We start from the raw sequence: 26,504 nt of genomic DNA, 5'->3' as shown, positions 1-26,504 counted from the left end.
GGGAGCCCTTTTTTATGTGTGTATGTGTTTTTGGTATAAAAGATGTTTGAGAAAAATAGAATGTGGGGATGAGAAAAGAATTCATTAATTATATTTTTTTGTTTGGCAAGACCTTCAGACTTGTGCCTACATACCAACATAAAAATGAGGGATCAAAACCTCGTAGTTCGTGGTAACAATTTCAAAGTTGCTGAATTTCTTTTAATCAAAAGTTTGAATGAAAAAGGGCACAAAGGGCTAAAAATTTGAATGAAGTTGTTATTTCCTTTTTTGTATTTTGAAATTTTTAAGTCAATATGATTAAGTTATTTTTCAAATTTGATTTAAGAAAAAGAGTTTGAAAATTGATTGGGATAAGGCCAAAGTTTCTATTTAAAATATGCTCTAAGTTTGAAATCACAAGCAAAGAATATTTTTGAAAAGGGGGAGAGATTTGAAATTTAAGAACTGGGAGAAGATGAAGAGGTAATCCTAAGCACATAAATTAAAAGTTAAGAGTTGAAAAGATCTGACCAATGGGATGCAATCCAACAGACAAGAATGTCATATAGAAAACCCACTTTCCCTTTGGACTTTGAATCAAGCAATTAGAAATATCCATACATCATGAAGATCAAGGCATCAAATAAAGATAGCCACATCCAAGCAAATCCCAAAACTAGTAGTCTTCTTTGTCTTCTCATGTATCAGATGAATTATTCCTTGATCAACTCAAAGCAAAGCATCAGACATAAGGTCAAAATAACTATTAGCACAAAGACAGAGTAGCATATGAATTCAAATAAGATCCAAGTCTTGCATCAGATGAAGGCTCTATTCACAATAACTCAGTCTGAAAACGTTGGCATTGGCCAAGTCCTTTTTGCACAGGGAATCTTGCCTAATCCTAAGTCAAAAATTCAGATCAAGATTAACAGTCCACAAAACATTTTTTAGGGTTTTTGGTTGTTTATTAAGTATTTTAAGGTCCTAAGACCACACACAAAAATCAAAATGCACAAACAAGTATATACAATCACAAGATATGGCTCAAATGAGCAAAGGGAAAATGACATAAACATAAACAATTTAAATGAAATGTAAATGGCAATGAATGATAAATGACTGAAATTTAAATTGCATAAAGTAAATGACTTAAAAGTAAAGAAATATTAACAAGAGTTAGTCAAATGTTAGTGGTATTTTTTTTATTGATTAAGTCATTCTTTGGAGAACACTCAATCATCCATTCATAAGCATGGATCCTTAAACCAAGACATCTTCCCTGAGAAGGGCTTCAACTTGGATAATTCAACAAGTATGCCACTAGCTCTCATGAAAGGAAAAAAGGTCAAGTTTCCACACAATACCATGATGAATCGGAGACTTATAATCTCACTTATTAGAATGCTATGCCATTAGGGTCAAATTTGACTCTATGTTAAGCAATCGTAATTAGACTTAGGTAGAAGTCACAACTATCTGAGGCCGGACAATAAAAATTTAGGTGTTAATGCATATTAGAGATTTGGTATAATGAACCAAACTCCTAAAACATACCACACACTAAAAGAAAAGATCAAGAGGAATGGACCAATCTCAGTCATACTTGTATTGGTTCATCTGACATAAGGTCATTGATGAACCAATTAGCCTTAAGACATTAGAGATTTCATTGGTCAAATGATGGAATGGAAAAGAATAGGGATGAAGATGAAGAGGGAGGGGAATGAAAGAAACACAAATTGGTCATGGGAGGAATTTTATCAAATTAAAACCATTCATTCATTTTGGGAGATGAAATGTACATTTCATCAATCCCCTAAATCCAACGGTTTTAACCTAACAAAATTCAAATCAATCTTGACCAAGGCCTAAACAAATAGTCAAACAAGGTCATAAAAATGGCTCAACTTAATTTTTACACAATTAATCAATTAAAAATCAATTTAAAAATGCATTAAAATACAATTTAACTTGGTCAAAACCTAAAATCTTTTCAAAACACCAAATAAATGGCCAAGGAATTTATCCAAGGTCAAACAAGGTCAAATGACCTTAGACAAAAAATTTCACTATTTTTGAAAAGTCAGAAGTATTTTTAAACAATATTAAAAATATGCACAAAAACATTTAATTCATGTAAAATATCAAAATTAATCCAAATAAATAATTTTAATTCAGAATATGGAAGAGAAAAGTATTTAAAGATTTTGGGTGAAAGTCCCATATTTTTTGGATTAAAAATGAAATTATTATGAATTAAACAAAATAGATGGAGTAAATGAAAATTCAGAAATTAAAATAAAATTTTAAAAAAACAAGGGCCATTAGATCTCCCTCATTAATTGAGGTGGCAGTTCTGATGGCCAAACGCGCACATTCCACAAATGACCTTAGTCAATGCGCTGAAGGCTTGGTAATCACAAGGAAAGGCTGAGATTAAAACATTTCAAATATATCAGTTGGTCAGGATGTAAGCCAGCACATCACCGGAGCTAGGGCTTCGGTCTTCTTCTCTGGTGGACCTCACCGGACTGGTCCACCATCAACCTCCACTAAAATGAAAAACAAGGACATGGATTCAAAGGAAAAATGCTCAAGAGCTCAAATCTGGACTCAATTTTCTTCAAATCCAAGTATATAAAGAGATACAGGGATTTAAATTTTGAGGATCATGAACTGAGTTACTTAGATTTGACCTCAAAGCAACTTAATCTTGTTGCCTATATTGGTAGGACTTTAGCCAACCAAAAATTACAAAGAATAGTGCAGAATTGAGAGAGAATTGAAGAGATAAAAATTCTGGAAAATCATCTCGAGTGAGCTTCAACCTTGCTTGATCTTGCTTCCAATTGGCATTGGCTTGACTTCAGAAGCTTGTAGAAGTTGAATTGGATCAAGGAAAGGCTTGGACTCTTGGAGTTTCAATCTCAAAACGGAATGAGATTTGAAGCTCGACTTTCAAATGAAAACCTTCAAGATTATCCTTTAATGGTGAGGGTTTGGATTGCAGGTTCAAAGCTTGGGCACGAGTTCCTTAATTCTGAGCCAAGAGGGTCTTATTTATAGGAGACAAGATTTAGGGAACCCCAGTTTTGACCAGTTAAATTTCTCTGGTCAACCACCATGAACCAACATGCAAACATGAAATTATCTTGATATTTTGGACTCATGGAGGACCATATATGCATAAGATTAAGTATCCCTTGAAATATTTTATCAAATGATGAAGAAAATTGTTGAGGAAGTCACACAAGATACCCAGATGAATTAGGGCTTCCAAGGCAAACAAGCTTCAAACTTTTGATGAATTATTGATAAAAATGACATGTGAAGATCATGAGGAGCCATATATTATGTCTAGATTCATTGTGAACCATCTATTGATTAGTTTCCTTGCATTGAGGGTCTCAAGCCATAAATATAAGCTTGATGGAGCATGGGTGAAGACACACACTACCTACAAAAGCAACAAACTATACATTGACATATTTTTGGTATTTTGGGTAGAAAATATTGAAAAACAAAGTATGATACAATCAAATGTGCTTGGTGATCTCTCCCAATGCAAACCCAATGAATGAGGGGTGAGGAGGATGCCAATGTGTGATCCCAAAAGATAATGCATATGATGAGATATCATGAGGGATCTTAGGGTCAAAATTGGGGTCTTACGACATCCCCTATTTAAGGACATTGTTACTGAGGATGTGAAGGTTAAAATCTTTGTATCAACTCAGTAGAATGGACTTCAATAACAACATATAGAAACAAATTTTGGTCCCTAAGAGACATCATGATGCATATGATATGAATGTTAAAATAATCTTTATGGCGAATTTATTGCCACAAAGGAAAAGAATTCGGAGATACTGAAAATCCATAGGAGCATAATGCATTCCACAAGGAAAACTCACTAGGGAGACAAAGACTCTAGGGAATAAAAGTTGTGCGTAGGTCAAGCTACGACTTAAAAACTGTTGGAGATACGAGGGGATTTTCCATGAAAATAAATCAATGGAAGTACCCGATTAGGGATAAGGGGAAAACTACAGGGGAAACAGGTAAATCAGGACAAAGATGAAATACCTGAATCAAACTCAACTGGGGAAGAATAATCTTCAACACAGGAGTACCAGAAATATATTATCTATTACCAGTTACTGGGTAGGAAGATAACATACTCTGACAGAGGGACATCCGTTACCGATTAGGGTAAACATATCAAGGACGACTCACTGAGGAAAAAGGAGGTGCATTCATTACTGATTACTGGGTAAGAAGAACCTGTTGGGGAAAATAATCTAATAGGATTTACAACTACCAGTTACTGGGATGAAGACCAAACAGAGAATATCCGTTACTAGTTAAACTGAACATATCAAGGATAGACTGAAAAGAAGATGAACATATCAAGGATAGACTGTCGAGGTAAAATAGGAATTATATCTATCGGTTACTGGATAGAATACCAAAGAGAGAATATTCATCACCGGTTAGGATGAACATATCAAGGATAGACTCGGAGGGGAAAGCGGGATTTACAACTACGTGTTACTAGGCAGAAGACCAAAAAGGGAGAGAAAATCTATCACCGATTAAAGTGAACATATCAAGGATAAACTCTCTAGGGAATAAAATAGGGATTACAACTACCTTTTTACTGGGTAGAAAACCACAAAAGGAAGAATATTCGTCACCGGTTAGGATGAACATATCAAGGATGTAGTGCCTGGGGAAACATGAAAACGAACTCGCTAGGGATAACAAAGGAAGTAGATTACTTTCACCGGGTATTGGGTAAAAGTAAAGTACTCAAAAATCGAGAATGATATTACCAGTTAATAGGTAACATACTCTCAAAGGGACCAAGAATATTTATCTAGGTAGTAACAAGAAAGAAACGGTCAAACAAAGACTCAACCCAATAAGGACATAACTCAAGGGGAGTGGTTCCATACAGATAGTTAACTAGGGAGGAAACTGAAATAATGATCATCCATGAGGAAACAACTCCGTGGGGAATGAGAAAGGTTAAATTCTTCCTGCTTAAGGGGATGGCACTTTACAATTGAAGGAGGACAGATGCACCAAACCTGCCTGGGAAAATAATGTCACCGAAATAGAGGATCAAAATAAAGGTGTCAAATGCAATAAAAATGCATAATGAAATATCTGATGTATGAATATATATGTATATGATTGATGATTATGCTGACAAAACAACACAAAGGATACAAATATCACAGATTTGAATCATCGCTACAACACTCGACTAATCTCAACAAGATGGAAACACCAACTGGAGAAAAATGTTGGGGTTGAACACAAAAACTTGATCGGGAAAATAGCAAGTGTACTATTTTTCCAATGTAGTAATAATAAGGATGTTTCCCAAATATCGATCTCGAGGATTGCGAATCAATATGAGTTTAAATTGTGATTCAATTGAACAAAACAAATAATTGAGGGTTTGTGATAAGTTACTGTATAATGGAATGATAAATAAAACAGAATAAATCTTTTACACAATTTAGAATATTATACCAAGGATGAAGTATGAATATCTCCTGTAATAACCTTGAGTGTATATCTCCTTAAACAGTTCAAAATTGCAATTACCAGATCTTAAAATTGTTTCCTCCTAAAACCTTAGAGGGAAACCTTTGGTCATTCATTCTAACCTCTAAGTCCTTATACGATTAAAATGAAACCAAGCCTTTTGAAATAACAAGATATAACCGGTAACCATAGGATATCCCTAGTCCTAGGTTATATCTACTACAGTTTTACTGTGCAAAAACATTGCACAATGAAATTGACAAACAAACATAATATTAAGGAAATTATCAATTCATAGTCATTACACGACCAATTCAGGGACACCCCCTGGCATTGAGGGGTTTAGCCACTCATATTATTTAAATAAGATTCAATATAAAATTTAGACATTAAAAGAATAAGAGAATCCCATTGATCTTCAATCGCATCCGCTCTTGAAGGACCTCTGTTCTCCGCAACTCTTGATCGGTCCAATCTCAATCGTGCCAATTCTTTATCGTGTAAAAAGTCCCCTTTCTCAGTTTCCAAAAGTCCCATAAATAGTTACTGATCAAATATTTGATGTAGTAAATGTCCACAATGCCCTCCGGGATCAGCAATTCCCAAACACAGGAAAAAATAGAAGATGAGGTGTCCAAGCCAACACTGGCCGTATCAGGAAACACGGCCGACCGTGTTGGCTTAGTAATGCCTAATCTCCAACACGCCCCTTCCAGGGTGGCTGACACGGGTCGTGTCAGTTTACACAGGCACCCGTTTTAGCTCCCTGTTTTAGCACCTGGCCTTCCCTCCCCTGACATGGGTCGTGTCAAGAAACACGGGTGGCCGTGTCAGGGCTATTGTACCTTCAAAATTCTTCTTTCGACGAGTCCGGAACACCTAATTCCCTTGGAGAGTCTTTGGATATTCTTGCTTACACCTGAAACCAATCAAACTACCACAAGGAGACATAAAATGGAGTATATTGACGCAAACCAAAGATAATAATCAAAACCGAATAGAAATGAAAACATCTAATTTACAAAACAAAATAACATAAACAGGTAGAATAATGTGTTACCGACTTCGTGATTTTGTGTAGAATGAGTGTCAGAAAATAAGTAGAATTGGAGACTGATCACAACCCCAAACTTATCTCATTACTTGTCCTCAAGTGATGCTCGGGACAACAGGACGGTCACCCCCAAATTCTTCCAATTCACTTCCTGCAATACTAGTGTGATCTTTCGTGACTTCCTTTTCACTTTTCGTTCACTGTTTTATTCTTCCCCGACTTTTGACGTTCCGCTACACTTTCACATTAAAGCAACTTTTTACCTGTAGCTTTTCACACTCTCACCAAATCTCTCAGGGTCAAAGTGTTTTTCACCCAAAAAACAGAGCATGCAAAGTCAACTCTTAGGTTTGAATAACAGATATCTTCATATCAAAAACATACCACACACACTATTCGAGGGCTTTTCAGGTTGTAATGGGGCTTAGGTGCAAGGTGGGAAAAACAAACAAAAAAGGGGGAAACTAGTGGTTTAGGCTCGGAGTCCATGTTTCTATCCTCATCACTGTGTTCAATCGTTCAATTAAGAGGTTTCTTTTGGACACCATTGTTGTTAGGATTCATTGGCTCTTATTTTTCTCTTTTTTTTTCATGCGCTCTTTTGAGCATGCATTTTGCCAACCTCAATATTTCTAGATAAGTGCTTTGTTTTACTTCTCATATTTTTTTTCATTTCTTTTTGTGAAGTTTCACACTTTTCTATTTTTTTGTTAACTTCACTTATCTAGTTCTCACCAGTGTCCCAACCCCAAACTTAGGATTTTACAAAGATCAGCATTCAATAACACTTATCCGAGCAAGGTAAGGCAGTGTTTGGGCTTAAGGTTATTTACAGTGATTTATAACAAACAAAAAAAGGGATATGGCTCAAATTGGGTAAATAAAGGGTAATAATGACGGGTTGGCTGGAAAGGCTTGGGGTCAAAACAAAAAGCTGCGACAGTGTGTACATGTGTGTTACGAAATTCCAATATCTACTTACGCAAACTAAGAGTGACAGAGACATACTGTAGCGGTAAATTCATGACCATCAAGCTATGGATAAGCTCAACGTCAACAACACCAGAGTCGCCACCACATTTTTATTGTTTCCAAAGGAAAAGGGAAAAGTACGAACAAAACCCCAAGATAAGAAGTTTTAAAATCAAAACAAATAAAATGCCAGAGATTACAGGTAAAGGAGTTGGTTACACAGAGGGAAGGTGTTAGCACCCAAAGTATCATAGGTACTCCTAGGGAGCCCTTTTTTATATGTGTATGTGTATTTGGTATAAAAGATGTTTGAGAAAAATAGAGTGTGGGGATGATAAAAGAATTCATTGATTATATTTTTGTGTTTGACAAGACCTTCGGACTTGTGCCTATGTACCAACATAAGAATGAGGGATCAAAACCTCGTAGTTCGTGATATCAATTTCAAAATGAGTGGATTGCTTTTAATCAAAGGTTTAAATAAAAAGGGGCACAAAGGGCCCAAGAGTTTGAATGGGTGTTAGTTCTTTTTGTCTTTTGAAATTTTAAGTCAATATAATTAGATTTATTTACAAGTTTGATTTAATAAAAGAGTTTGAAAATTCAATGGCATAAGGCCAAGGTTTCTAATTTGAAATAAGGTCAAAGTTTGAAAATCACAAACAAAGAAGGTTTTTCAAAAGGGGGGAGAGATTTGAAATTTAAGAAGTGGGAGGAGATGAAGAGACTAATCCTAAGCATAAAATTAAAAGTTAAGAGTTGAAAACATCTGACTAATGGGATGTAATCCAACAAACAAAAATGTCATATAAAAAACCCACTTTCCCTTTGGACTTTGAATCAAGCAATAATTAGCAAGCAATTATCAATTTTATACATCATGAAGATCAAGGCATCAAATAAATATAGCCACATCCAAGCAAGCAATTCCATAGCTAGAAGTCTTGTTTGCCTTCTGATGTATAAGATGAAATACTCCTTGATTAACTCAGAATAAAGCATTAGACACAAGATCAAAATAGCAATTGTATCAAGACCATATAGCAGATGAATTCAAGTGGATCCCAATACTTGCATCAGATGAAAGCTCAAATCACAATACTTGGTCTCAGAAATGTTGGCATTGGCCAAGTCCTTTTGCATATGGAATGTTGCCTAATCCTAGGTCCAAAAGTTCATATCAAACCCAACATTCCACACAAACATTTTTTTAGGGTTTTTGTTGTTTATTAAGTATTTTAAGGTCCTAAGACCACAAGCACAATCAAAATACACAAGCAAATATATACAATCACAATATATGGCTCAAATGAGAAAAGTAAAAATAGCATAAACATAAAAAGGTTAAATGATATGTAAATGACAATGAATGGTAAATGGCTTGAAATTAAATTGCATAAAAATAAATGACTTGAAAGATAAAGTAATATTAATAAGAATGGTCAAATGTTAGTCAAGGTTAATTATATGTTAGTGGTGTTTTTTTTCAATTGATCAAGTCATTCTTTGGAGAATACTCAACCATCTATTCACAAGCATGGATCCTTGAACCAAAACATCTTCCAAAGGAAGGAAAAAAGGCCAAGTTTCCACATAATACCATAAAAGATGGGAGACTTACAATCTCACTTTCTAGAATGATATGCCTTTAGGGTTAAATTGAGCTCTATGTTAAGCAATCGGAATTGGACTTTGTAAGACCCTAGTTTTGACCCTAAGATCCCTCATGTTATTTCCTCATGTGCGTTAGCTTTGGGATCACACCTTGGTCGCCTCCTTACCCCCCATTCATTGGGGGTTGAATTGGGAGAGATCACCAAGCGCTTTTGATTGTATCATACTTTGTTTTTCATTATTTACTAACCAAAATACCAAAAATATGTCAATATATAGTTTGTTACTTTTGTAGGTAGTGTGTGTGCTCACTTATGCTCTATCAAGATCATATCTAGGGTTTGAGACCCTCAATGCAAGGAGTTCAATCAATAAATGGTTCACATTGGCTCTAAGCATCATATATTTATCCCCATGATATTCACATGTCATTTTTGATCAATAAATCATCAAGAGTTTCGAGCTTGTTTGCCTTGGAAGCCCTAATTCATCTAAGTATCTTGTGTGACTTCCTCAGCAAGTTTCTTCAACAATTGATCAAATATTTCAAGGAATACTTCTCATTACATCACCTTACAAATATATGATCCTCCATGAGTCCCAAAAGTCAAGGGAATATCAGGCTAGCAAGATGGTTCATGGTGGTTGACTAGAGAAAGTCAATTGGTCAAAATTGGGGTTCCCTAGACCCCATCTCCTACAATTTTTGTCATATGAAAATTATTCTAAGATAAAATTTACTCCAAATGACATTCCAAACAACTTTCATGTTGAAGTCTAGAGCTATTTTTTCTTGAAAATTCATTATTTATGGTGAAAGATTATAGGTCATTTTGTCTGAACCCTAGTTTGGAGGTCAACTTCCCAAGACCATAACTTGCTCAATTTTTATGAGATTAAAACCATTCAAATTCCATGATCAAATTAAAGATGTCTACTTAAACCTTTATGTTTAGAGGAAGTTCAAATTCAACTTGAAAATGCATGTGCCAAGAGGAAACATTATAGGTCATTTTGGGCCAATACCATTGAACAAGTGATTTTCCTCAACTTCTAAAATGCATAACTCCTTCATGCCAAATACAAATAAGGTCAAATGTGTAATCAAATTGAATAGGTTTGAAATAGCTACAACTTTTATGAAGGAACATTCTTTATTTGAAGTCCATAGAAAAAGTTATTCAATGTGCAAGAAGTGAACATTTGAATTGGGACTTAGAAAATTTTCAAATATGTTTGATTCCCCAAACTTCCACCTCAAAATTCATCATGATCCAAACTTCAAATGAAAAAATGTTCAACATGAAATTTGTTCCCGTTGATCTCACCACTACTAAAAGTCCAAAATAACCTCATTTGGCCAAAGAATTAAGGACTTGAGCATGGGTGGAATGTGGGATACCATTTGGATGATTTTCACTTCCACATTTCATACACAAATGCATGGCCACATGACATGATTTCAGCATGATTCTCACTCATTTTTGGACCTGAATACATCACTTGATGGGCCTATCACACACCCATGCAAGCATGCAAAGAGAATTACTAAAATTGGTAATTTTTGGAAGTGTGTGCAAATGAATCTCTTTGGCTATAAATACAACCCTCATTGCTCAGAATTAAGGACGTCATGCCCAAGCTTTGAACCTGCAATTCAAACCCTCCCCATTAAAGGATAATCTTGAAGGTTTTCATTTGAAAATCGAGCTTCAAATATCCCTCTATTTTGAGATTGAAACTCCAAGAGTCCATACAATTTCTTGATCCTAATCACTTCCTACAAGCTTCTGAAACAAGGCCAAGCATAATTGGAATCAAGATCAAGCAAGGTTGAAGCTCCCTCGAAGGTAATTTTTCAGAATTTTCATCTCTTCGATTCTCCCTCAATTCTTCACTATTCTTTGTGATTTTTGGTTGGCTGAAGTCCTACCAATGTAGGCAACAAGATTGAGGTGCTTCGAGGTCAAATCGAAGCAACTCAATTCATGATCCTCAAAATTCAAATCCCCGTATTTTTTTATATACTTGAAATTAGAGAAAATTAAGGTCAGGTTCGTGCTCGTGAGCATCTTTCCTTTAAATTAGTGTATCCGATTTTTTCATTTAATTGTATTATTTTGATAAATTCATATTAATTTCATTTTTAATCCAAAAAATATGGGACTTTCACAAAAAATCTTTAAATATTTTTCTCTTTTATTTTCTGAATTAAAATTATTTTTTGGATTAATTTTGCTGTTTTTCATGAATTAATTGTTTGTGTGCATATTTTAAATTGTTTAAAAATACTTCTGACTTTTCGAAAATCATGAATTTTTTGTCTAAGGTCCTTTGACCTTGTTTGACCTAGGATAAATATCTTTGCCATTTATTTGGTGTTTTGAAGAGGTTTTAGGTTTTGACCAAACTAAATTTAATTTAAATGTATTTTTAAATTGAGTTTTAATTGATTAATTGTAATAAAATTATGTTGAGCCATTTTTATTGGCGCGTGATGTTTAAGTATGTGTTTGGGCCTTGGTCAAGGTTGATTTGACTTTTGTTAAGCTAAAATCATTAGATTTAGGGGATTAATGAAATGTATATTTCATCTCCCAAAATGAATGAATGATTTTAATTTGATAAAATTCCTCCCATGACCAATTTGTGTTTCTCTCATCTCTCATCCCTCTTCATCTTAAATCCCATTCTTTCCCATCCTTTCCATTGACCAATGAAATCTCAATATCCTAAGGCTAATTGGTTCATCAATAACCATGTGTTAGATGAACCAATACAAGTATGGATGAGATAGGTCCATCCCTTTTGATTTGTTTTCTTTTAGTGTGTGGTATGTCTTAGGAGTTTGGTTCATTATACCAAATCTGTAACATGCCTTAGCACCTATATTTCTATTGCCCGACCTCAGATAGTTGTGACTTCTGCATAAGTCCAATTGCGATTGCTTAACATAGAGCTAAATTTTGACCCTAAAGACATAACATTCTAGTAAGTGAGATTGTAAGTCTCCCATCTTTCATGGTATTGTGTGGAAACTTGGCCTTTTTTCCTTCCTTTGGAAGATGTTTTGATTCAAGGATCCATGCTTGTGAATAGATGGTTGAGTGTTCTCCAAAGAATGACTTAATCAATTGGAAGGAAAAACATCACTAACATCTAATCAACTAACATTTGACTAACTTGTATTAATATTGCTTTTATTTTCAAGTCATTTACTTTATTTAATTTAAATTCAAGTCATTTACCATTCATTTGTCATTTACATAGCATTTAAATTGTTTATCTTTATGTCATTTTCACTTTGCTCATTTGAGCCATATATTGTGTTTGTATATATTTGTTTGTGTACTTTGTTTGTGTTTATGGTCTTAGGACCTTAAAATACTTAATAAACAACAAAAAACCCTAAAAAATGTTTATGTGGACGGTTGGGTTTGATCTGAGCTTTAGACTTAGAACTAGGCAACATTCCATATGCAAAAGGACTTGGCCAATGCCAACTATTCTGAGACCAAGTTATTGTGATTTGAGCTTTCATCTGATGGCAATATTGGGATCCATTTAAATTTATCTGCTACATGATCTTGATGCAAATGTTATTTTGGTCTCATGCTACACCTTATTCTGAGCAAAAAATCAAGAAGTGTTTCATCTAATACGTGAGCAGACAAAAAGGATTGTTAGCTATGGATTTGTCTGCTTGGATATGGCCAACTTTATTTGATGCCTTGCTCTTCATATTGCTAATTGGTTGCTGATTATTGCTTGATTCAAAGTCCAAAAGGAAAGTGGGTTTTCTATATGACATTCTTGTCTGTTGGATTGCATCCCATTGGTCAGATCTTTTCAACTCTTAACTTTTAATTTTATGCTTAGGATTAGTCTCTTCATCTCCTCCCACTTCTTAAATTTCAAAATCTCTCCCCCTTTTCAAAAAAATTCTTTGCTTGTGATTTCAAAACTTAGACTTTATTGCTAATTAGAAAGTTTGCCCTTATGCCATTGCATTTTTAAACTCTTTTCTTAAATCAAACTTGTAAATGAACTTAACCCTATTGACTTAAAATTTCAAAAGACAAAAAGAACTAACACTCATTCAAACTTTTGGGCATTTTGTGCCTCTTTTAAACTTAAATTTTGATTCAAAGCAATCCACTCATTTTGAAATTGATACCACGAACTATGAGGTTTTGATCTCTTATTTTTATGTTGGTACGTAGGCACAAGTCCGACGGACTAGTCAAACACAAAAATATAATTAATGATTTCTTTTCTCATCCAAACACTCTATTTATTGCAAACATCTTTTATACCAAAAACACATACACGGATAAAAAAGGGATCCCTAGGAGTACCTAGGACACTTTGGGTGCTAACACCTTCCCTCTGTGTAACCAACCCCCTTACCTATAATCTCTGGCATTTTATTAGTTTTGATTTGAAAACTTCTTATCTTTGGGTTTTGTTCGTACTTTTCCATTTTCCTTTGGAAACAATAAAAGCATGGTGGTGACTCTGGTTTTATTGACGTTAAGTTTATCTATAGCTTAATGGTCATGAATTTATCCCTACAGACTTATGTAGAAGTTACAACTATCTGAGGTCAGGCAATAAAAATATAGGTTCTAATGCATGTTAGAGATTTAGTACAAAAAACCAAACTCCTAAAACATACCACACACTAAAATAAAATGGGAGGGACCTATCTCAGTCATTCTTGTATTGATTCATCTAACACAAGACCATTGATGAATCAATTAGCATTTAAACATTAGATATTTCATTGGTCAAATGAGGGAATGGGGAAGAATAAGGATGAAGATGAAAAGGGAGAGGGAGATAGAAAGACAAATTGATCATGAGAAGAATTTCATCTAATCAAAACCATCCATTCATCTTGGGAGATGAAATGTACATTTCATCAATCCCCTAAATCTCATGGTTTTGGTCCAGCAAAAGTTAAATCCAACATGACCAAGGCCCAAACAGAAAGTCAAACATCACTAGACCATCAAAATGGCTCAACATAATTTTCAAGCATTTAATCAATTAAAAATCAATTTAAAAATGAATTAAAATACATTTAAATTTGAACAAAACCTCAAATCCCTTTAAAACACCAAATAAATGGCCAAGGGATTTATCCTAAGTCAAACAAGGTCAAAGGACCTTAGACAAAAAAATTCAAATTTTTTGAAAAGTCAGAAGTATTTTTAAACAATTAAAAATATGCACAAAAACATTTAATTCATGAAAAGTATCAAAGTTAATCCAAAAAATAATTTTAATTCAGATAACGAAAGAGAAAAATATTTAAAGATTTCTGGTGAAAGTCCCATATTTTTTGGATTAAAAATGAAATTATTATGAGTTAAACAAAATAAAGCAATTAAATGAAAAATCAGAAAATACAAAAAAACAAGGGCCATCAGATCTCCCTCGTTAATTTAGGTGGCTGATCTGATGGCCACACACGCGCGTTCCACCATGCTCTTTGGTCAATGCGTTGTACGAGTGGTAATCACAATGAACGCTTAAGATTAAAACATTTGAATCATACCAGATGGCCTGGGCTTTGCCAACGCATCACTGGAGCCCTAGCTCCGGTCATCTTCTCCGGTGATCACCCCCAGTTTGGTTCAAGCTCAACTTCATGAAAAATGGAAAATGAATACACTAATTTGAAGAAAAAATGCCCAGGAGCATGAATATGACCTCCATTTCTTCCAATTCCAAGTATATTGAAAGATACATGGATTTTAAATTTGAGTTTCATGATCTGAGTTGCTTAGATTTGACCTCAAAGTAACTCAATCTTGTTGCCTACATTGGTAGGACTCTAGCCAACCAAAAATCACAAAGAATAGTGGAGAAATGAGAGAGAATCGAAGAGATAAAGTTTCTAAAATTTTACCTTCGAGTTGCTTCAAATTCACTTGATCTTGATCTGGATTTGCTTGATTTCTCTTCCTCTTGCTTGCAGTGATCAATTGAGATGAAAAGGACAATGAATTCTTGGAGTTTAAATTTCAAAACAGAAGGTGAAATTCAAACTCGATTTCAATTGAAATCTTCAAGAATTCTATGGAATGGAGGGTTTGGATTCTTCTGGAAAATCTTGGACAAGGTGTTGATGAAGTTTTGAGCTCATTGCACTTGTATTTATAGGGTTATCACATAATTTCCACACACTTCCATTTGAAATCCAAAATTAGAAACTTTGCATCATGAGTTTGCATGGGCGTGTACAAAGCCCAAAGAATGATAGGGAAAGGTCCAAAATCGTGCACAAGTCATGCTGAAAGCAATGCACTAGGCCATGCAATGTTGAAATGAATTCGATCATGAGAATCTTCCAAATGGTACCATGCATTACACCCATGTCCAAGTCCTTAAATATTGATCCAAATGAGATGATTCTGGACCTTTTCGAAAGGTGAGATCAAGGGGAACAACTTTCATGTTGAACACTTTTCCATCTGAAACTTGGATCATAATTAATTTTGAGGTGGAAGTTTGGAAAATCAAACATAAATGAAAATTTTCTAAGTACCAAGTCAAATGTTCACTTCTTTCACCTTGAATAACTTTTGCTATGGACTTCAAATGGAAACAGTTCCTTTATAAAAGTTGTATCTCTTTCAAGCCTCTTCAATTTGGTCACAAATTTGACCTCATTTGGATTTGGCATGAAGGAGTTATGCATTTTAGAAGTTCAGGAAAATAACTTGATCAATGGTAATGACCCAAAATGACCTATAATGTTTCCTCTTGGCACATGCATTTGCAAGTTGAATTTGAAGTTCCTCCAAACATCAAAGTTAAAGTAGACATCTTGAGTTTTATCATAGAACTTGAATGGATTTCATATCATACAAAATGACCTATAATCTTTCACTATAAAAAATGACTTTCAAAGAAAAACTAGCTCTAGACTTAAACATGAAAGTTGTTTTAATGTCATTATGAGTAATTGTGCTCATGGAATCATTTTCATATGACAAATATTGTAGGAGATAGGGTCTAGGGAACCCAAGTTTTGACTGGTTGACTTTCTCTGGTCAACCACCAGGAACCTCCTCAGTTAGCATGGGTGGACACACACACTACCAACAAAAGTAACAAACTATACATTGACATATTTTTGGCATTTTGGTTAGTAAATAATGAAAAACAAAGTATGATACAATCAAACGTGCTTGATGATCTCTCCCAATGCAAACCTAGTGAATGATAGGTAAGAAGGATGCCAAGATATGATCCCAAAGCCAATGCATATGATGAGATAGCATGAGGGATCTTAGGGTCAAAATTGGGGTCTTACAACTGCCCCTATTTAAGGACATTCTAACTGAGGAGGTGAAGGTTAGAATCTTCGTATCGACTCAGTAGAATTGACTTAAATAACAACATATAGAAACAAATTTTGGTCCCTAAGAGACCACATGATGCATATGATATGAATGTTAAAAGGAATCTATGTGGGGAAAATATTGCCACAAAGGAAAAGAATCCGGAGAGGACTGAAAGTCCACAGGAGCATAATGCATTCCACAAGGAAAAACTCATTGGGGAGACAGAGACTCTAGGGATAAACTGATGTGCGTAGGCCTGGCTATGAACTGAAAATTGCTGGAGACATGAAGGAATTCCATGAAAATAAATCAATGGAAGGACTCGGTTGGGTAACCAAGGAAATCTGTCGGGGAAATGGGTATATCGGAACAAAGCTGAAATACTCGAACCAAACTGGAAAATGCGATTTCACTAAGGAAATATGCACTCAAACTCAACTGGGGAAGAATTACCTTCAACACAAGAGTACCGGAGATATATTATCTATTACCGGTTACTGGGTAGAAAGATAATACACTCTGACAGAGAGACATCAGTTACCGGTTAGGGTAAACATATCAAGGATGACTCGCTGAGGAAAAAGAGGTGTATTCATTACCGGTTATTGGGTAAGAATGACCTACTGGAAAAATATCAAATAGGGTTTACAACTATCAGTTACTGGGCAAAATACCAAAGAAAGAGTATATCTGTCACTGGTTAAAGTGAAAATATCAAGGATAGACTCAGAGGAAGAATATTCGTCATCGGTTAGGATGAACATATCAAGGATAGACCACCTGGAAAAAAGTAGGAATTATATCTATCGGTTACTGGATAGAATACCAAAGAGAGAGAATATCCGTCATCAATTAAGATGAACATATCAAGGATAGACTCAATAGTGGGAAGCAGGATTTACAACTACTGGTTACTGGTTAGAAGACCACAAAAGGAAGAAAATTCGTCATCAGTTAAGATGAACATATCAAGGATTAACTCTCTAGGGAATGAAAAGTAGGGATTACAACTACCTTTTTACTGGGTAGAAAACCACAAAGGGAGAATACCCGTCATCAGTTAAGATGAATATATCAATGATATACTGCCTGGGGAAACATGAAAATAAATCCACTGGGGAAAACAAAGGAAGTAGATTGCTCTTACGAGGTATTGGGTAAAAGTGAAGTACTCACAAATCGAGAAGAATATTACCAGTTATTGGGCAATACACTCTCAGGGGGACCAAAACGTATCTATCTAGGTAAGAGCTAGAAAGAAACGGTCAAACAAAGATTGAACCCCATGAGGATATAACTCAGGGAGAGTGGTTCCATCCAGATAATTAACTAGGGAGGAGATAGAAATAATCATCATCCACGAGGAAATAACTTAGTGGGGAATGAGAAAAGTTAAAATCTTTCTGCCTAAGGGGTCGACACTATAATTGAAGGAGGACAAACACACTAAATCTGGACAGGGAATTAACATGACCATAGTAGGGGATCAGAAATAGGGAATTATATGCAATAGCAAATGCATAATGAAATATCTGATGCATGGGGTATGTACGTACATGATTGATGATTATGCTGACAAAGTTATCGCAAAGGATACAAATGTCACTGATTTGAATCATCGCTACAACACTCGACTGATCTCGACAAAATGGAAACACCAACCGGAAAAACATGCTAGGGATGGATGCCAATTACCTGGCTCTGAATATCTCAACCCTGGCTGGGGAGAGAAAGCATTTGCGGAGGGTCTAAATTGTCAACTCTGCAGGGAATTTTAGATCAACACCCTATTGAATAGGACAACCTCGTAGGGGACCAAATCAAACACTGCTCAGAATCAACACTATCGGGAATCATAAATGAATTCCACCGGGGACTACAGGAGATAAAACTCTGTAAGGGGTCTGAGCAAACTGTTGAGGATGTGAGCCTATAACTCAGGTGGGGAGGTGATTATAAACTCAGCTGGGGAAATCTGACTTCCTGTTGGGCAAGACCAGCAATGCTTCGCACTTTAGGACTCACCTATTCTCATACTGCTGTTGATATTCTTTACCGAAATTGATCGCTTAAAAGTCATTGCTTTCATTATTATTTAAGAAAAATGATTCTTATTTATTCTGTCAACTTGGCTTCCATCAAAACACGCAATGATGGGATTGTTTATGGGAGCCCTTATTCTAGGGAGCCCTTTTCTTATGTGTGTATGTGTACTTGGTATAAAATATTTTTGAGAAAAATACAGTGTGGGGATGAGAAAAGAATTCATTGATCACATTTTTATGTTTGACAAGACCTTCGGACTTGTGCCTACGTACCAACATAAAAATGAGGGATCAAAACCTCGTAGTTCATGGTATCAATTTCAAAATGAGTGGATTACTTTTAATCAAAAGTTTAAATAAGAAGGGGCACAAAGGGCCCAAGAGTTTGAATGGGTGTTAGTTCTTTTTGTATTTTGAAATTTTAAGTCAATATGATTAGATTTATTTACAAGTTTGATTTAAGAAAAGAGTTTGAAAATTCAATGGCACAAGGCCAAGGTTTCTAATTTGAAATAAGGTCAAAGTTTGAAATCACAAACAAAGAAGGTTTTTAAAAAGGGGGGAGAGATTTGAAATTTAAGAAGTGAGAGGAGATGAAGAGACTAATCCTAAGCATAAAATTAAAAGTTAAGAGTTGAAAAGATCTGAGCAATGAGATGCAATGCAATAGACAAGAATGTCATATAGAAAACCCACTTTCCCTTTGGACATTGAATCAAGAAATAATCAGCAAGCAATTATCAATTTTAGACATCATGAAGATCAAGGTATCAAATAAAGATGGCCACATCCAAGCAAGCAATTCCATAACTAGCAGTCTTCTTTGTCTTCTCATGTATCAGACGAAATACTCCTTGATTAACTCAGAATAAAGCATTAGACACAAGATCAAGATAACAGTTGTATCAAGACCATGTAGCAGATGAATTCAAATGGATCCCAATACTTGCATCATATGAAAGCTCAAATCACAATACTTGGTCTCACAAATGTTGGCATTGGCCAAGTTCTTTTGCATATGGAGTGTTGCCTAATCCTAAGTCCAAAAGTTCAGATCAAACCCAACAGACCACACAAACATTTGTTAGGGTTTTATTTTGTTTGTTAACTATTTTAAGGTCCTAAGACCACAAGCACAATCAAAATACACAAGAAAATATATGGCTCAAATGATCAAAGTGAAAATGGAATAAACATAAACAAGTTAAATGATATGTAAATGACAATGAATGGTAAATGACTTGAAATTAAATTGCATAAAAATAAATGACTTGAAAGATAAAGCAATATTAATAAGAATAGTCAAATGTTAGTCAAGGTTAATTATATGTTAGTGGTGTTTTTTTTCAATTAAGTCATTCTTTGGAGAACACTCAACCATCTATTCACAAGCATGGATCCTTGAACCAAGACATCTTCCAAAGGAAGGAAAAAAGGCCAAGTTTCCATACAATACCATGAAAGATGGGATACTTACAATCTCAATTACTAGCATGTTATTCCTTTACGGTCAAATTTAGCTATATGTTAAGCAATCGTAATTAGAATTATGTAGAAGTCACAACTATCTGAGGCCGGACAATAAAAATATAGGTACTAATGCATGTTAGAGATTTGGTACAAAGAACCAAACTCCTAAAACATACCACACACTAAAATAAAACGGGAGGGACCTATCTCAGTCATAGTTGTATTGATTCATCTGACATAAGGTCATTGGTGAATCAATTAGCATTTAGACATTAGAGATTTCATTGGTCAAATGAGGTAATGGGGAAGAATATGGATGAATATGAAAAGGGAGGGGGAGATAAAAACACAAATTGATCATGAGAAGAATTTCATCTAATGAAAACCATTCATTCATCTTGGGAGATGAAATGTGCATTTCATCAATCCCCAAAATCCAATGGTTTTGTTCCAACAAAAGTCAAATCCATCATGACCAAGGCTCAAACAGAAAGTCAAACATCACGAAACCATGAAATTGGCTCAACATAATTTTCAAACATTTAATTAATGAAAAATCAATTTAAATATGAATTAAAATACATTTTAATTTGGACAAAACCTCAAATCCCTTTAAAACACCAAATAAACGGCCAAGGGATTTATCCTAGGTCAAATAACGTCAAAGGACCTTAGACAAAAAAATTCACAATTTTTGAAAAGTCAGAAGTATTTTTGAACAATTAAAAATATGCACAAAAATATTTAATTCATAAAAAATATCAAAGTTAATCCAAAAAATAATTTTAATTTAAAATATTTTTGGTGAAAGTCCCGTATTTTTGGATTAAAAATGAAATCATTATGAATTAAACAAAATAAAGCAATTAAATGAAAAATCGGAAAATACAAAAAAACAAGGGCCATTAGATCTCCCTTATTAATTGAGGTGGCAGATCTAATGGCCACACGCGCGCGTTCCTCCATGCTTCTTGGTCAATGCATTGTACGCGTGGTAATCACAATGAACATTTAAGATTAAAACATTTGAATCATATCAGATGGCCTGGGCTTTGCCAATGCACCACCAGAGCCCTAACTCCAGTCATCTTCTCCGGGGACCATCGATCTGGTTTAAGCTCAACTTCACGAAAAATGGAAAATGAATACATTAATTTGAAGAAAAAATGCTCAAGAGCATGAATATGACCTCCATTTCTTCCAATTCCAAGTATATTGAAAGATACATGGATTTGAAAGTTGAGGTTCATGATCTGTATTGCTTCGAGTTGACCTCAAGGAAACTCAACCTTGTTGCCTACATTAGTAGGACTTCAGCCAACCAAAAAACACAAAGAATAGTGGTGAAATGAGAGAGAGTCGAAGAGATGAAGTTTCTGAAATTTCACCTTCGAGTTGCTTCAAATTTACTTGATCTTGATATAGATTTGCTTGATTTCTCTTCCTCTTGCTTGTAGTGATCAATTGAGATGAAAAGGGCAATGAATTCTTGGAGTTTGAATTTCAAAACAGAGGGTGAAATTCAAACTCGATTTAAATTGAAATCTTCAAGAATTCTATGGAACGGAGGGTTTGGATTCTTCAGGCAAAGCTTCGGCAAGGTGTTGATGAAGTTCTGAGCTCATTGCACTTGTATTTATAGGGTTATCACATGCTTTCCACACACTTCCATTTGAAATCCAAAATTAGAAACTTTGCATCATGAGCTTGCATGGGCGTGTACAAAGCCCAAAGAATGATTGAAAAAGGTCCAAAATCGTGCATAAGTCATGCTGAAAGCAATGCACTAGGCCATGCAATGTTGAAATGAATTTGATCATGATAATCTTCCAAATGGTACCATGCATTACACCCATGCGCAATTCCTTCAATATTAATCCAAATGCGATGGTTTTGGACTTTTGGAAAGGTAAGATCAAGGGGAACAACTTTCATGTTGAACACTTTTCCATTTGAAGCTTAGATCATGATGAATTTGGAGGTGGAAGTTCGGAAAAACAAACATAAATGAAAATTTTCTAAGTACCAAGTCAAATATTCACCTCTTCCACCTTGAATAACTTTTCCTATGGACTTCAAATGGAAAACGTTACTTCATCAAAGTTGTATCTCTTTCAAACCTATTTAATTTGGTCACAAATTTGATCTCATTTGGATTTGGCATGAAGGAGTTATGCATTTTAGAAGTTGAGGAAAATCACTTGTTCAATGGTAATTGTACAAAATGACCTATAATTTTTCCACTTGGAACATGCATTTGCAAGTTGAATTTGAACTTATTCCAAACATCAAAGTTCAAGTAGACATATTTAATTTGATCATAGAACTTAAATGGATTTAATCTCATAAAAAATGAGAAAGTTTGGTCTTGGGAAGTTTACCTCCTAGCTAGGGTTCACACAAAATGACCTATAATCTTTCACCATAAAAATGACTTTCCAAGCAAAACTAGCTCTAGACTTAAACATGAAAGTTGTTTGTAATGTCATTTTGAGTAACGTTTCTATTAGAATCATTTTCATATGACAAAAATGGTAGGAGATAGGGTCTAGGGAACCCCAGTTTTGATCAGTTAACATTCTCTAGTCAACCACCATGAACCATCTGGCTAGCTTGCCATTCTCTTGATTTTTGGGTCTCATGGAGGATCATATATGTGTAATATGATGTAATATGAAGCATCCCTTAGAATATTTACTCAATTGACAAGGAAACTTGTTAAGGAAGTGACACAAGGTACCCAGATGAATTAGGGTTTCCAAGGTAAACAAGCTTCAAACTCTTGATGATTTCTTGATAAAAATGATATGTGAAGACCATGGGGATCCATATATGATGCATGAAGTCAATGTGAACCATCTCTTAATTAGTCTCCTTGCTTTTAGGGTCTCAAACCCTAGATATGAGCTTGATGGAGCATGGGTGGACACACACACTACCTACAAAAGTAACAAATTATACATTGACATATTTTTGGTATTTTGGTTAGTAAAAAATGAAAAGCAAAGTATGATACAATCAAATGTGCTTGGTGATCTCTCCCAATGCAAACCCAATGAATGAGAGGTAAGGAGAATGCCAAGATATGATCCCAAAGCCAATGCATATGATGAGATAGCATGAGGGATCTTAGGGTCAAAATTAGGGTCTTACACATACCCGAAAAGCTCTGATGATGATAAGTGTATGGATTTTTGCAATTCTCACCATGTTTGGTATAGCATACAGGTTTCTAAGATACCTCTCAACGTGATGTAGCTTTGTCTTCGCTTCGGGTACAGAGTATTCATGTGTACTCCAGGGTCAGAAAGTCGCGGCCGATTATTCATTTCAACACAATCAACTTTCGGGGCTTTCCGAAAGAGCAAGTCTAGGGGTGTGTCTTTCATCCAATCACTCCAAGCCTCATCATTCATCCGACACAAATATCCTCTACCTGTAAAATAATAATATACTACTGAAAATAATAAGAACAAATATTAAAAAAAAAATCACACCTGAACCAAACATTGTCCGCAATGTTTAATCCAAGATAGAGGGGGGAGTCACACATCCTCATTAGGGTGGAGGAAATTGCAACATCAGCCGTTCCATCATCGCATGCATCTCATCCATAATACTCCCTTGACGGGCTTGCTCTATTCATTGGTGTGTTTTCTCCGCTCGGAGATCGCCGATCTCAGTCTGCACCCACGACCATTGGTCTGGTGTCATATATGACGACCCAGCAACTATATGCGTGGTATCCTCATGCGGAGGGACAAAATGCTCCTGCTCATGCTCCTGCACATCTTCCTCTTGTTTGTCACCTGCAACAAACGGGTCAACATTGTGCTCGTCCAGATCGTCCTGGACGACATTCTCATATAGCCAATTAGTAGTGTTGACAATGATTATCCTGGTAGGGTCAGGAAGTGCCATGATAAACTAACTAGAACTCATCAAAGCATAATAATCAGAGATTTTGGATATCATACCTTGTTGAACCAGCACGTTCATGTCCAGCTTATTCTTACCCAACACTGGTGTCTCATTCAGTGCAGCAGGGTCATAACCGAAATGGTGGGCAATCTGTGTGATTATGCCCCCAATGGAAATTTCCCCCTGAGTCGTTCTGCCCACTCTACTGAGGTAGTCCGATGCAAATAGTGTAACGCTGACAACAACTCTGTTTACCATGGCAAACAGAAAGAAAAGCTCCCTTTAGGTAGCCACACCTGTACTATCACCCCTACAGAAGAGCGTGAAAGCCAGTACCTTTTGAGCATACCTGGAACAGTGGTTCTGAATGCTAGATGCTTTATACCCCTTTTCCACATAATCGGTTCACCTCTTGATGGCCAACCAAAAAGTTTTAGCATCAAAGCTATCCGGAACAGCTCCGGGGCCATACAAGGTTAAGCGGAGAATCTCACTCAGCTGCTCAACTATCAACTCGTGATCAACATTATATAACCTGAAATGCATAGGCCCCCCATAGTACATTGTGGTACCTGTCCATCCTTTCTTCAGCTTGAACTGAATAGTGCTCAAAAATTCTAAAGTAATGCGCTCATATGTAGGAGCCTCACAGTGTACAAATTCAAGCATGCCTAGGACATGAAACATCCTATCCAAGTCCTCAGTCATACCCAATTGAGCTAAAGTGTCAGAGCATAAATACCTCGTTGGTGTTATCTTACGCTTGCTGTGAGATGATTAACGCCTTTCGTGCTCCGGGTTGTCGAAAATTATGTCGTGAGAATTTGGATGACGGATGGTCCTTTTCTGAGGCCTTGACGGCTCAGCCTCCGTTTTCTTTCCCTTAGCAATTCGCTTAGGCGACATGATTGGTTCCTGCAAAAATTTATGAACAAAAATAAAGTATAGAATAGGGAGAAAAGATTACCGTGTACTTGTAGAGGACGGAGAATGGAGCAACTTTCATGAAGTGAGTCAGAGATTTGAACAACGTATGGTGGTAAAGGAATGAGCTTTAGTAGAGGAGGTTATGGAGAAAATGGAAAGTGAATGGAGGAAGAAGGAAGGTTTAGTGAAAATGGGAGAGAGAATAAGTAAAAATATGATTAAAGGGATTGAATGTGAGTAAAAAGGGTTTTAATTGGTGAAAAATCCGAGTGGGGGCCACAAAAATCAAAAATTGAATTTCAGAAAACCTCCACCACGCGGCCTGACATGGGCCGTGTCCCATGACACGGGAGACCGTGTCACGATGCTGTAAAACCCATTCCAGTACAGTAGAGCTGACACGGGCCATGTCAGCTGACACATGCGGCAGTGTCAGCTTACTGGAAAAATTCTTGGTCCTTGGGCGCCTTGCCTGACACGGGCACCCGTGTCAGGGCCCTGCTTTCAACCAAAAATATCATTTTTTTTATCTTTTTCTGCCTGCTCTTCTCGCAAAATGCCTTCTATAGGTTGGGCTCAAACCTCTCCTCCCGTCCTGTGCAATTTATTTTGCATACCTTCACAAAAAAAATTGAACCACACCAAAACAACTGAAATTGTTAGAATTAAACATCGTGGGTTGGCTCCCACGAAACGCTGCGTTTAACGTCGCATGGCTTGACGGTCGTCCCTTTTATCCTATGATACAAATATTTTCAATCAAACCACTCTCTTGACCTTTATAGTAATGTTTCAATCTTTGTCCGTTCACCTTAAATGTATCCCCGTTACTTGGATTTTTAACTTCTATTGCTCCATGGGGAAATACTCTGTGAACCAAGAATGGACCTGACCACCTGGATTTCAACTTTCTTGGAAAGAGTTTTAACCTGGAATTGAACAAGAGTACTAACTACCCCTCCACAACCTCCTTTCTCTGCACCTTCTGATCATGTCATTTTTTCTTCTTCTCCTTATAGAGTTGAAGAATTTGGGATTCACCAGCTTTGGCCAGATCATAATTTAAGAATTTGGAAGCCCAAAACGCTTTGTGATCCAACTCGGTACTCCCATAGTGCATCTTCTAACTTCACTTCCCAGTCTTTTCGAGATGCGCAAAGAATCTTTTCTAGTATTTGCTTTATCTTCCTGTTGGACACTTCGACCTGGCCATTCGTTTAAGGGTGATATGGAGTGGCGATCTTGTGTTTAACATTATATTTCTTCAAGAGATTCTCCATCAGTTTGTTTAAAAAATGAGTACCTTCATCACTGATAAGTTCTCTCGGCACTCCAAATCTGGAAAAAATATTATTCTTCAGAAAAGTCACTACCACCTTAGAATCGTTGGTGGGTAATGCCACCGCTTCCACCCACTTTGACACGTAGTCCACTACTACCAAGATGTAATTCTTTCCAAATGAGGGTGGAAACGGTCCCATGAAGTCTATTCCCCACACATCAAATAATTCGACTTCCAACATAGTGTTTTGCGGCATTTGATTTCTCTTATAAATATTATCCGTTATTTGTAATCTATGGTATTCCTTGACTATGTCT

Source organism: Lathyrus oleraceus, chromosome 7 (genome assembly GCF_024323335.1).
Source record: "Lathyrus oleraceus cultivar Zhongwan6 chromosome 7, CAAS_Psat_ZW6_1.0, whole genome shotgun sequence".
Classification (NCBI taxonomy): domain Eukaryota; kingdom Viridiplantae; phylum Streptophyta; class Magnoliopsida; order Fabales; family Fabaceae; genus Lathyrus; species Lathyrus oleraceus.
This window is presented reverse-complemented; position numbering follows the sequence as displayed.